The sequence below is a fragment of the Notolepis coatsorum genome (assembly GCF_963971535.1).
Source record: "Notolepis coatsorum genome assembly, chromosome: 10".
Lineage (NCBI taxonomy): Eukaryota > Metazoa > Chordata > Actinopteri > Aulopiformes > Paralepididae > Notolepis > Notolepis coatsorum.
Genome location: NC_140174.1, coordinates 1339245 through 1350919, shown reverse-complemented (window position 1 = coordinate 1350919; position 11675 = coordinate 1339245).

Here is an 11675-nt window from a genome sequence, read left to right as displayed (position 1 = left end):
CTTCCAAAACTGAGCCAGGTTTGCATAGGAACTTGTAATTAAATCTAAATAGTAATCTGATTTTGACTTTCTCATAGCTGTGGTCTGTTTGTGAGCTGTTTGAAGACGAGCCAGTGTTGTGGATCACCTGAGCGTCCAGCACCTGACCAGTGTTGTGGATCACCTGAGCGTCCAGCACGTGACCAGTGTTGTGGATCACCTGAGCGTCCAGCACGTGACCAGTGTTGTGGATCACCTGAGCGTCCAGCACCTGACCAGTGTTGTGGATCACCTGAGCGTCCAGCACGTGACCAGTGCTGTGGATCACCTGAGCGTCCAGCACGTGACCAGTGTTGTGGATCACCTGAGCGTCCAGCACGTGACCAGTGTTGTGGATCACCTGAGCGTCCAGCACGTGACCAGTGTTGTGGATCACCTGAGCGTCCAGCACCTGACCAGTGTTGTGGATCACCTGAGCGTCCAGCACGTGACCAGTGTTGTGGATCACCTGAGCGTCCAGCACGTGACCAGTGTTGTGGATCACCTGAGCGTCCAGCACGTGACCAGTGTTGTGGATCACCTGAGCGTCCAGCACGTGACCAGTGTTGTGGATCACCTGAGCGTCCAGCACGTGACCAGTGTTGTGGATCACCTGAGCGTCCAGCACCTGACCAGTGTTGTGGATCACCTGAGCGTCCAGCACCTGACCAGTGTTGTGGATCACCTGAGCGTCCAGCACGTGACCAGGCCTTATTCCTGCCATTAAGCAGAGTTGACAATTCATGTGAGAACCAGGGTGCTATTCTACCTTTAAGTCTCTTGAGAGGAGCATGTTTATTGATCAGAGAAATAAGAGTATTTGTGAAGAGGTCAAGGGTCACTTGAACAATGGCGGACTCTGCCATGAAGAGGATGTTGCTATGCATAATCATTCATGAAAGCTTGTTCATTTAAACATTTTAAATTCCTTTTCATGACCGTATTTGACCTAGTTTTTTTTACATTTTCGTACTGCTCACACATGCAGTAGGACAGTGATCACTATTACCCAGTCCTAGATCAAAAACACTAGTGGCCACAATTGTGTCAGTTCTATTGGAAAATACAAGATCAATTAGTGTGGATTTAAAAAAGTCTTTCAAGTATATTACAAATACATTTTATAATAAAAACAAATGTGTTTGCTTGATTGCGTGATCAAGGGTTAATATTCATGTAGTCACTCTATTATCTGCTCATCAGTAGATAATCTATATCTATATCAGAGACACTGAACACAACATAAATACAGAATTATGTCTGGATAAATACTAAGACTGTCCTCGACTCAACAAATTCGTACTCGATAAAGTCATAGGACTTGACGACTAACCTATAAATAGTCATAGGACTTGACAACTAACCTATAAATAGTCATAGGACTTGACAACTAACCTATAAATAGTCATCTACTCTATCTAACTGTTCTGTCTCTATATATCTGCTGTATCTAGCTGTTCTGTATCTACATATCAGTATCTAACTGTTCTGTTTCTATGTCGAGTAGATTTGACGTTATATTTGAATGTTTCATCCTTTCTCTACTCTATCCAGAGTGGAAAAGATTCAGGAGAGGCAGGTTCATTTTCCTCAAGTATTTTTTGTCTTTATTGAGTTATTTTATGTTACAGAGACGTAAAAAGAAAAGCAAGATGAAATAGGATTAAAATGTAACTGTATATAATGTGCTGTAGGATGCAAACCTGGCATCTTCAAAAAGTCACTTTTCAGGAATTAATTACAATGTATTTTCAGGGTACATACAGTAATGTAGGCAGGTCCAGGAATCAAACCTGTGACCTCAGGCTGGTGAAGAGCCCATGCTACCACCTTGCCAAGAGGGATATCACTGTGAAACTCACTGAGCACATGAAGGAACAATATTCTGTCCCACAGTGTTGTTGTGGTGCAGACTGGCTGCTTGGTGCAGTTACAACTATTATTATTATTATTATTATTATTATTATTATTATTATTATTATTATTATTATTATTATTATTATTATTATTATTATTATTATTATTATTATTATTATTAATAAACTATTATTACTACAACTGTTATTCACCTCAACAATGATTCTGTTTAGTGAATATTGACCTCTTGGAACAACAAGGTGGAACATGTGTCACTTCCCTAACCCAATACAAATATAGCATTTATCAACAAAGTATTTACCACACGCTTATTCTGAAAAGTCATGGATAGATGCATCTCAATACCGTCTGAAAAGTCTTGGATAGATTAATCTCCATACCGTCTAAAAAGTCATGGATAGATTCATCTCCATACAGTCTGAACTTCACTTGGACATTTCGAAGAGCCTTCAGAGCAGATTAGTGGGAACTAGAGGGGAAATTAATGTAGAACGCATTTTCAGAGTGGATCAACTTTTGTTAGGAGTGTTGAGTCACTCACTGACGGACGTGAATTTGCCTCCTCGGACCCTTGACACGGTGCACTATCATGACACAGCAGAGATAAGGCTCAAAATGGGAACACGGCAACACGCAAATAAACACCATCATCACTACATAATACAAATAAACATCATCTAAAGAGAGAACCATGTCTCATTAAGGTTAATAAAGCCGTTATTCTGCACTTATTAACAGTTAACTTTGCTTTTTGCAGCTACTGGATGTAAAGCAAGAACAATGCCTTATTAAGGACATCTTCTTTTATGCAACAGTGGAGTCTGTTCTCCTGTATGGCAGTGAATGCTGGACCCTGAAGCCCACCCTGCAGAAGTCCCTGGATGGGTGCTACACCAGAATGCTGCGTGTGGTGTAAAATGTAATATGTTACAATTGCACTATTTCTTTTTTGTTGATGTGATTAGTAATGTTTTATGATGGAAACTAAAAACTAGAAATCAAATGTTTTTTAAAGAGCTGTTCAAACGTGTGTTTGTGTGCTTCACATTGTATTTATATGTAATTTCCTATTCAACATGTAGTGCTCCTTCCAGATGGGGGAGCTGTGGAAAACATAGTTAACTGTTAATAAGTGCAAAATAAATAATGTATTAACCTTAATAAGACATGGTTGTCACTTTAGATCCAGTAGTCCCAGTGTTCATAAGTACATAGTTAACTGCTAATAAATGAAGAACAATGATCTTTTAAATCTTAATAATAAAGCAACAAAAAAGCTTAGCAAAGGTTAACAATGTCAGAATAGTAAGTAGTTAGTAAGACTCAATACATTTGTTTGTAATGCTATTATATAATATATATAAGAAATCATAAGGATTTTATTAATGTTCTTAAGCAGTCTAAATTGTGACCGAGCCCAGCAGTTCGTGGCACAAGTCTCCCTCTGTCATTTTTCAGGTATTTACAGATTATGAAAGTACAGAATGTAAACTTTCAAATGATGTTTCATATAATGAAATCTGAAAATGTCTGAAGAAGATTATGCTTATTTGAATCTAGTTAAACCTCAAGTCTCACAGAGCAACAGAGAAAATCCAATCTAAAGTTTGGCTGCATTTTTAACACCTTGGCAGTCAGGTACGAGGTGTCACAACTGCCTTTTTTAAACAAAGATATACTATTTAGAGATACTATAACTGTTACAGTAGCTGTTACAGTAAATATGTTCTTATACATTCAAACTGTGATAATATGGAAAGAAATTACCCCCATTTAAAACATTTAATAAATGTTCTCTCGATCTGACTTCCAGACATGAGTCTCTTACTGCTGGGCCCGGTCACAATTGTTAACATGTAATTTTTTTTTGTGCCATTTTCTTGTAATCTAACAATAAATGTGTTTAGGATGCTATTACTAACACTTATATAGTCTTATTAACACATAATAATACATATTAATCTAATCTATTTGTTTTTATAAAACATGTAATATTATTAAACATTATTAACTTAATTAATCAAACAATATACTGTTGACATTTCAATGTCGCTGCCTCAGGTTGCCTGGATTTGTCTGGCTTCTCCAACCATGCAGCATATACATTTTTTTTATCCACTTTTTCTCCTTATTTTCTATTTTTCTCCCATCCCAATTTCGTATTGCCAATTCTCCCCTCCCCTGTCTTGAACGTTGCTGGACTATGCCTCCCACTGGTCGGCTGTAGTGAGGATAGAAGCCTTGCATCACGTGTCCCCTCCGGTACACGAGGAGGCAGCCTGTCGCATCTTTTCACCAGACAGCGCGGACTCTCAGTGGCGAGGAGTAACACGTGGGAGGCTCACGCTGCCCCTGATACTTCCTGTCTCTGCTGTACAGGCGTCACCCAACCGACCTGTAGGAGTCCCTGTCCACAACGTCCAATCCCCACCCATCGACTTTCCACCCGCTACCTCTGCCAATTGAGATAATATGACGACTGGCCCAAGCCGCAGGCAATGCTGACTCTGGGAGTCGAGACCGGAGACTCTTGCACTGGTGACGAGCGCAGTCTCCGCTACGCCACCCAGCCGCCCTCCATGCAGCATTTGATAGTAAAATACCATTAAGACTAAAGGCCCTCCCATAGTCGAGCAGACTGTACACAGAGCAGACTCTGCGGAGGTCCGCGCGGACTCTTTGAGCTTTTGATCTCAGCGGACGTCCGCGCGTCAGAAAATAGGAGCTTCGCACTTTGCACTCTGCTGTGGGTCTGCTTTGACTCCCTTTGAGTCCGCGCGGACCTCCGCAGAGTTGCTCTGTGTACAGTCTGCTCGACTATGGGAGGGCCTTAAGACTGAACTACAAAAGACTATATGAAACCAATCTAGACTAAGACTGAACTAAACAAGTATTTTTTAAATTGATTTATCTTTTTTTTAAGATTTTATTTATAGCATTTTCAGCTTTTTTCTGGTCAACGCAGGACCGACAGAGGAGAGAGGGTGAAGCGGGAGGAGAAGAAGGGAAGACATGCGGCACATGGCCACCGGGTCGGGGAATCGAACCCGGGGCGACCGCTTCGTGACTCAGCGCGCTATGTGGTGTGCTACTGGAGCGCCCCTGTTTTTTTAAACTAGTAAAGGAGATCACCTGAATAACACAGTATCAAAGGGAACATTTCTGGGAACATTCTGTCAAAGCCTTAAGTGAAGTGGAGTCCAGTGTTTAATCTGGATGTGAACTAAGCTCCTTGGAGATCCTACTCTGAGCCATGAGTTCCTCTTCATCATAAAACCACCCTACTCTGAGCTCCTCTTCATCATAAAACCACCCTATTCTGAGCTGAGCTCCTCTTCATCATAAAACCATCCTATTCTGAGCTACTCTTCATCATAAAACCATCCTACTCTGAGCCATGAGTTCCTCTTCATCATAAAACCACCCTACTCTGAGCTCCTCTTCATCATAAAACCACCCTATTCTGAGCTGAGCTCCTCTTCATCATAAAACCATCCTATTCTGAGCTACTCTTCATCATAAAACCATCCTACTCTGAGCCATGAGTTAATCTTCATCATAAAACGATCCTACTCTGAGCTCCTCTGCTGCCAGTGGTGACCTCAGGAAGCTCCAGGTGGTCCAGAACAGGGCTTAAAGTTGAAAATAGATAGTCTTTTAAATACACTTGTGCTGTTCAAGTCGGTCATGAGCAGTAAAACTCCTGTTTTTATACATAAACAGATTGTTTTTAGTAATACTGTGCATGATCATTACACTAGAGGTTCCAGTAATGGGCAGTTTGAATGACCAGGTCCAAAAACCAACGCTTTAACAGAGATCTTTTATTTTTAGATCATTGACTCTTTGGAATAACCTGCCTCAAAATCTCTGCATTTACAGTAAATTAACTTTAAAAAATAATCTTAAATTGTATTTAACACTGTAAAGTAGTTCTGTTTCATTAGGGGCTCTGCTTGGCATCACTACTGCACTCGCTCGCGTACGTGCACGCGCACTGAATAAATTCCACAAATGTACCTTTAATACCAGTATTAGTCTGACCACACCCCTCATCAGCTTACCTTCATAAGCAGGTGTGTGGTCACCTGCTCTCCTCCTTCTCGCTTTCACCACAAGAAAGTGCCTCGGTAGTACCCCACTTGACGTGTTGTTAGGGGAAACATTTTTTATTTTTTTTTACAAGGAAGGAGATACGTTGACATCATATCTTTATTTTCTCTCTCACTATTTTCGAGAAAATACGGCGATATTGTCTTCGTACTGGAGTGTCTAGAAGATGATGATCATTCTAAAAACCCTCCACCGGTTTTTCGTATTGGGAGCACGCCGCTGCATGCTTCTCAACTGCAGTTCCTTGCTGTGTTTGTTGGGGTGAAACCTGTCAGGCCACAGCTGAACTGTCGGACATGCCGCTGTTGTGAGAAGCGGTGCGTTCCAGGTTGGGTGAGTAGTGTTTGCTGGCAGGCTCCACTTGTCTGTTAGTGCTATGGGGGCTACTTGACAATGTTTATGGAAACCGGCCCCAGGCTAGGGTCCTTTGTTCAGCCACCTAGGCGACAGAAGACCTTGGTCTGAAGACCATTATAGTTTTAACTAGTGGGCCGCGACCATTAACACTGGTGATCCCTGTGTATTTTGGATGAGTGGATTCTCTCTGTCACCGTGTTAAGGCCCCATCTTTCATATCCAAATGAGAGTATTCCTTCACGAGGGGATATGTGCATGAATGTGCGATAGCGGCAGATTCATGTTCAAAGTCAGCTACACAGGCCAGTTGGTATTGTGCTGATTCCGTCGGGTGTTGGTAATATCACGTTGTGAAGCGGTGTTGACATCTTGTTTTCTCTTTTCTCTTAAAAAGTGAGGAGAGGTTCAGAACGGCGGCCTGTCTGGGTGAGTGTTATGTCATTGTTTACAGGTTCAATTGATAGCTGCTTAGCTTACGGTTAGCCAGTCAGCTGTTAACTGCTGTGTTAGCCTGCTGGGATCGCTACATGGCCTGCTCAGGTGGGCCTACTGTTAGCCAGTCAGCTGTTAGCTGCGGTGCTAACATGTCGTGATCGCTAGGTAACGTTAGCTTGCTGCTATAGGCCATGGCCTGGCGCGGGGTAGCTTAGCTTCTCGCGCGCCGCCGTGGGCTCGCTTCTGATCGCATGCGTCGTTAGCTCGGCGTCTCGCGAGCAGAAGCAGTAGCACCCGAACGGTTGGAGCGGCCGTTAGCTTGATGCTATTCTGTTGAACGTGCTTTGATTTTAACATGTTTTACACTCTTGACTACGACGTCATCCTTGACAGGGGATGTTTCGTCGACCCTGCCCTGAGCCAGGACGGCAAGGTTGCATCGACAAAGGACTGTAGTGCGGGTTGGGGCGGCGACGCTGCCCAGTTCGATCAACACAGGAGCGGCTGTGTTCCTACGGTGTCTGTGACTGCACTTCGCTGATCTACGTTCCGGGTAGGAACAGGTTTGACCAGACCTAATAACACGTTTTCTGGTTTTACTTTTCTAAATGTATTGTGAATAACGATGTTTTTCCCAAAACGTGTGTTGCTGCAATGCATTTGGGATACGGCGCGGGTTATGTGTGAGCTGTTTTTGTCACTGGCAGTTAGCTTCTCCGTGCAAATCGGGATGTAATGATCTGGTTGTTGTGTGAGAAACATCATGGTGTTTATATGTACCGTGTACTCACAACTAAGGTAACTAACCTATGAAGCTATGCTTGGTGACAAGTGAGTAAAAGAATGTTCTTTTCTCAGCCTGTGATGACAATGAACAGTGTGTTCACATATTAACAGGTTTTCCTGTTTTAACTGGCCGTATTGAGGGTAAAATAAGAGGATTGTGTTTCCCCCCGGTTCCCTGGGGACTTTTTCATCCTCCTATCAGACATGTTGTGCACTAATTGTGTCTTTTGTGTGGTAGGGATGCGATGTAACTCTTAGCTTGATTGCTGAGGTTGTGCTAAATCTGCTGGAGAAACTTTATTTTCCTAAAAGAAAAAATGGTTTGGTCGCTGTCATGTGTGCTTAGCAAGGCCTGTGGCCGATACTAATCGAGAATGATGTATTCTCTCATTGTGAAAAACGGCGTTCCTCTGTTGAGTGTTTTTTGCCATTTTTTGTAGGTGATGATGGGTTGTGTGTGTCATGTGACCTACAACTGGGTTGGACTGGCCACAGAAGCACATGTGTATGTTGGACCGGGGCTCTTAGAGCCCTCTCTATTCTGTGTTTTTCCTTAGTAAAAATCAGATAGCAGGTTAGCTCATGCGCTGTGTGGAGCTGTCAAACGCTTCATAGAGCTGACTATGACTGTGTCATATTCTCTTTTTGTCATTACATCGTATCATGGGTGTGGGGTCGTAAAGGGGTGAACTGGTAACCTTTCCTCTCCCCCTTGTTTCTGTCGGTCAGGGGTACACCCCCTGTCCTTCAAGGTTCCCGTCACGTGGCGGTTCGGCACGTTACGGGGGGGGGGAGGGAGTTTCCTGGTCCCACGGCCCGGTATATTGGGCGTGTGCACCGCAGGAATTCCCCCGCCATAGAGTACGTCACCGTGCGCGTCTCTGTTGGTAGGACTTCCGTGTGCTGTTCAGGTCCATGTGATGGATCTGTTTCGGGGGGGTGGTCAGGGCTCCTCCTCACCAAGCGCCTATTCGGGCCTTCTGTGAGTTCGGACTCCTTCTTCCATGTGAGGGAGCCTCCATCAGAGTACAGAGCCTTCCTCCTCAGATTGTCAAAGTGAGTGGACCCTCTAGAAGGGTCCTATTCTATTGTATATGTATTCGATTCAATTCGATTATTGAGTGTGTATGGGTTCAGTGCCTCTTCCCCGGAGAGCCCTAAAACCAATTTTTTACATGGCTCAAGGTGCAATATATTCTTTTCAATCTGTACAGCTCGCGTGGGAAGTCTCTCTGGGGATCCCCGTCTCCTTCCTATGGGAGGGTGGTGGGATGTAAAAATTTGTAAATTTTTTACCCCGGCTGTGTAGACTGGGATACATACTGTTGATGCTTCCTTCTTTTCTATTCCAGAAGTGTTGGAGTTAGGGAGTGTCACACCCCTCTTGTCGTTCCCCTGGGCGCCTTGGGGATTCAATGACAGGTCTAAATAGCCTGTTCATTGATGGGGGTGTGTCCCGACGCACGTATAGTGCTAGCTCGCTGTAAACAGGCGATTGACTGGCACGCCTTGGTTGCTTGTGGTTGAAACAGCGTTTTTATAAAGCAACTGAGATGGGGGTTTTTCCTCTTCCGACGACCAAATCCCATGACCTGGGTTGGTTTTTCGACGGATTCTCGTTCATGTCTGGGGGATGATGACGGAATGGATCTGAACATATGTAGAGGGGTCTCACGCCCTTGGGGTGGGCCACCAGGCGCGGTTCGCCCGAACGTCTGGGTGGTGCCTTCTTTTCATGTTAAGATCAACACGCATATCTGCCCTTCTCCTGGAGTAGGCATGTCGGCGTGGTTAGGGCACGGGACTGGTTCTGGTCACGCTGGTCCAGATCAGTTGAACCCGTTGTCCGCCGGGGATGCAGATCAGGCCAATAAATAAAAAAAAAAAAAATTATTCTTTTTCTTTTTTTGTATTGTATTCGACTAAGAAGAGTTGGCAGTCAACTATGGCTCCTTTCGATCGATTAGTCGACTATTTGACTAATAGGGGTCAGCCCTAGTGTGCACATATTCAACGCTGTTGAAAGTGCCGTGCAGCAATATGGGGGTTTTGATAAACTGTCGGCTGTTGTTACCGATGGATTCGCCGGGCTTCTAAGGCAGAGTGGCGTTGAGTGTCCAATACTGCACTGCATTATACATCAGGTAAGTTCGCTAACATAATTTCCATCTATTGTGCGTCACTATAATGACCAATGCGAGTCGAGTGTAGTCAAATTATATGCGAGAGTCGTTAAATCGTTTTTCTTTTTTTTTTTATCTGATATAGGAGGCTCTCTGTGCCAAGAAGCTTGAATACAGCCATGTTATGGATTTGGTTACCAAGGTTACCAATCTAATTCGTGGAGGCAACAGGTCACTAAACCATAGAAAGTTTGTCTCCTTTTTGGAAGAGATGGACACTGATTATGGCGACTTGCAGCTACACACAGAAATCCGATGGCTGAGCCGTCGGAAAGTACAGGAGCGACATTGAAACACTGCAAATGCAATTCAATGATCGGTTTGAAGATTTCAACGGCATGCAGTCACGGATAGCGCTGTTTTCCGGCCCCCTCACCGCTACGGTGTCAGAGCAGCCCCCACCGTTGCAGCTTGAACTGTGCGAGCTACAGTCAGATCCTTTTTTTCAAGCAAAGAGAAATGAGAGGGGAATTTCGTTTTGGAAACTGCTACCTGAGCCCCGCTTCCCACTCCTCAGGGACTTTGCCCTCTCTATGGCCAGTATGTTTGGGAGCACATACATACGTGAGAGCAATTTCTCAAACATGAAGCACATCAAGTCAAAGGAGAGAAACAGGCTGTCGGATGAAACATTATTTCATCTGATACAGATTGCATGCACAAACATTGAAGTTGACATTCCTGCTATTGTGCGCCAAATGGAGAGACCACAAGTGTCTCATTAAAGACAGGGGGGGGAGGAGATGATGAAGAGGTGTAGAGGGGGGGAAGGAGATGATGAAGAGGTGTAGAGAGGGGGGGGAGAGATGATGAAGAGGTGTAGAGAGGGGGGGGAGATGATGGAGAGGTGTAGAGAGGGGACCATTATTATTATTATTATAACCATTATTGACCCACTGTGGGGCGAGGGTGAATGTCATGCCAGTTTGATAAAGGGTCAATGGGAGGCATGTAGTATTGCACTTTACTTTACTTGCACTTTACTTGTTTACTTTTGTAGTGTTCAGATAACACTAATAACACAAACACAAAGCAGCATTCCTGCTGCATTTCACTACAACAGTAAATCAAAAGTGCAATAATAAATGATTTTGTTAAATGTATAAACTTGTATCCTGCTACTAAACAAAACATTCCTGAATGCTTCATATCCATAACATGCATTTCAGTGTTATAATGTTTTGTTTAGTAGCAGGATAAAAGTTTATACATTTAACAAAATCATTTATTATTGCACTTTTGATTTACTGTTGTAGTGAAATGCAGCAGGAATGCTGCTTTGTGTTTGTTGAGCAGTGGGCTTTAAGTTCATACATTTATTTTATTAGAAGCCTTAATTATAATTGATCATTTTTGTATATATTTGGGGTTACAGCAATACTTTTAAATTCAGCTGTTTATAAATTCATAAAGTTGAAATTGCATTACTAAATGCATTTGAAATGGAATAAAAACAAAGTTACAACACATTATAATTGTTTATATACCTTATTTATCACATCTGTGACTATTATGGGCTATTTGAGTGATGGGGTACTACTGGCGGGACTGCCGATAAACAATGCGGCCCCCCAGATTGATTGTGGACATTTTGTGGCCCTCACCATATACAAAGTTGCCCACCCCTGGCTTACAGCCATGCCATTCTGTACACGTTCGATCTCGGCGGATCTCGGCCGCTACACAGGTTGGTCCTGGTTAGTACTTGGTTGGGAGACCGCCTGGGAATACCAAGTACGGTGTGCTTAGGGGCTGGTTCTCCATTCTTTTTCGCTCCTCTCTCACGCATGGCGATGAGGGGCCTGTGGGGGTGGTTTTTTGACCTCCTCTGGTGACCCTGTGCTTCCCGTACCGCCAGGCCCGGTCCGAAGTAATGTTTCGTCGACCCGTAGGCCTGGGTTAACC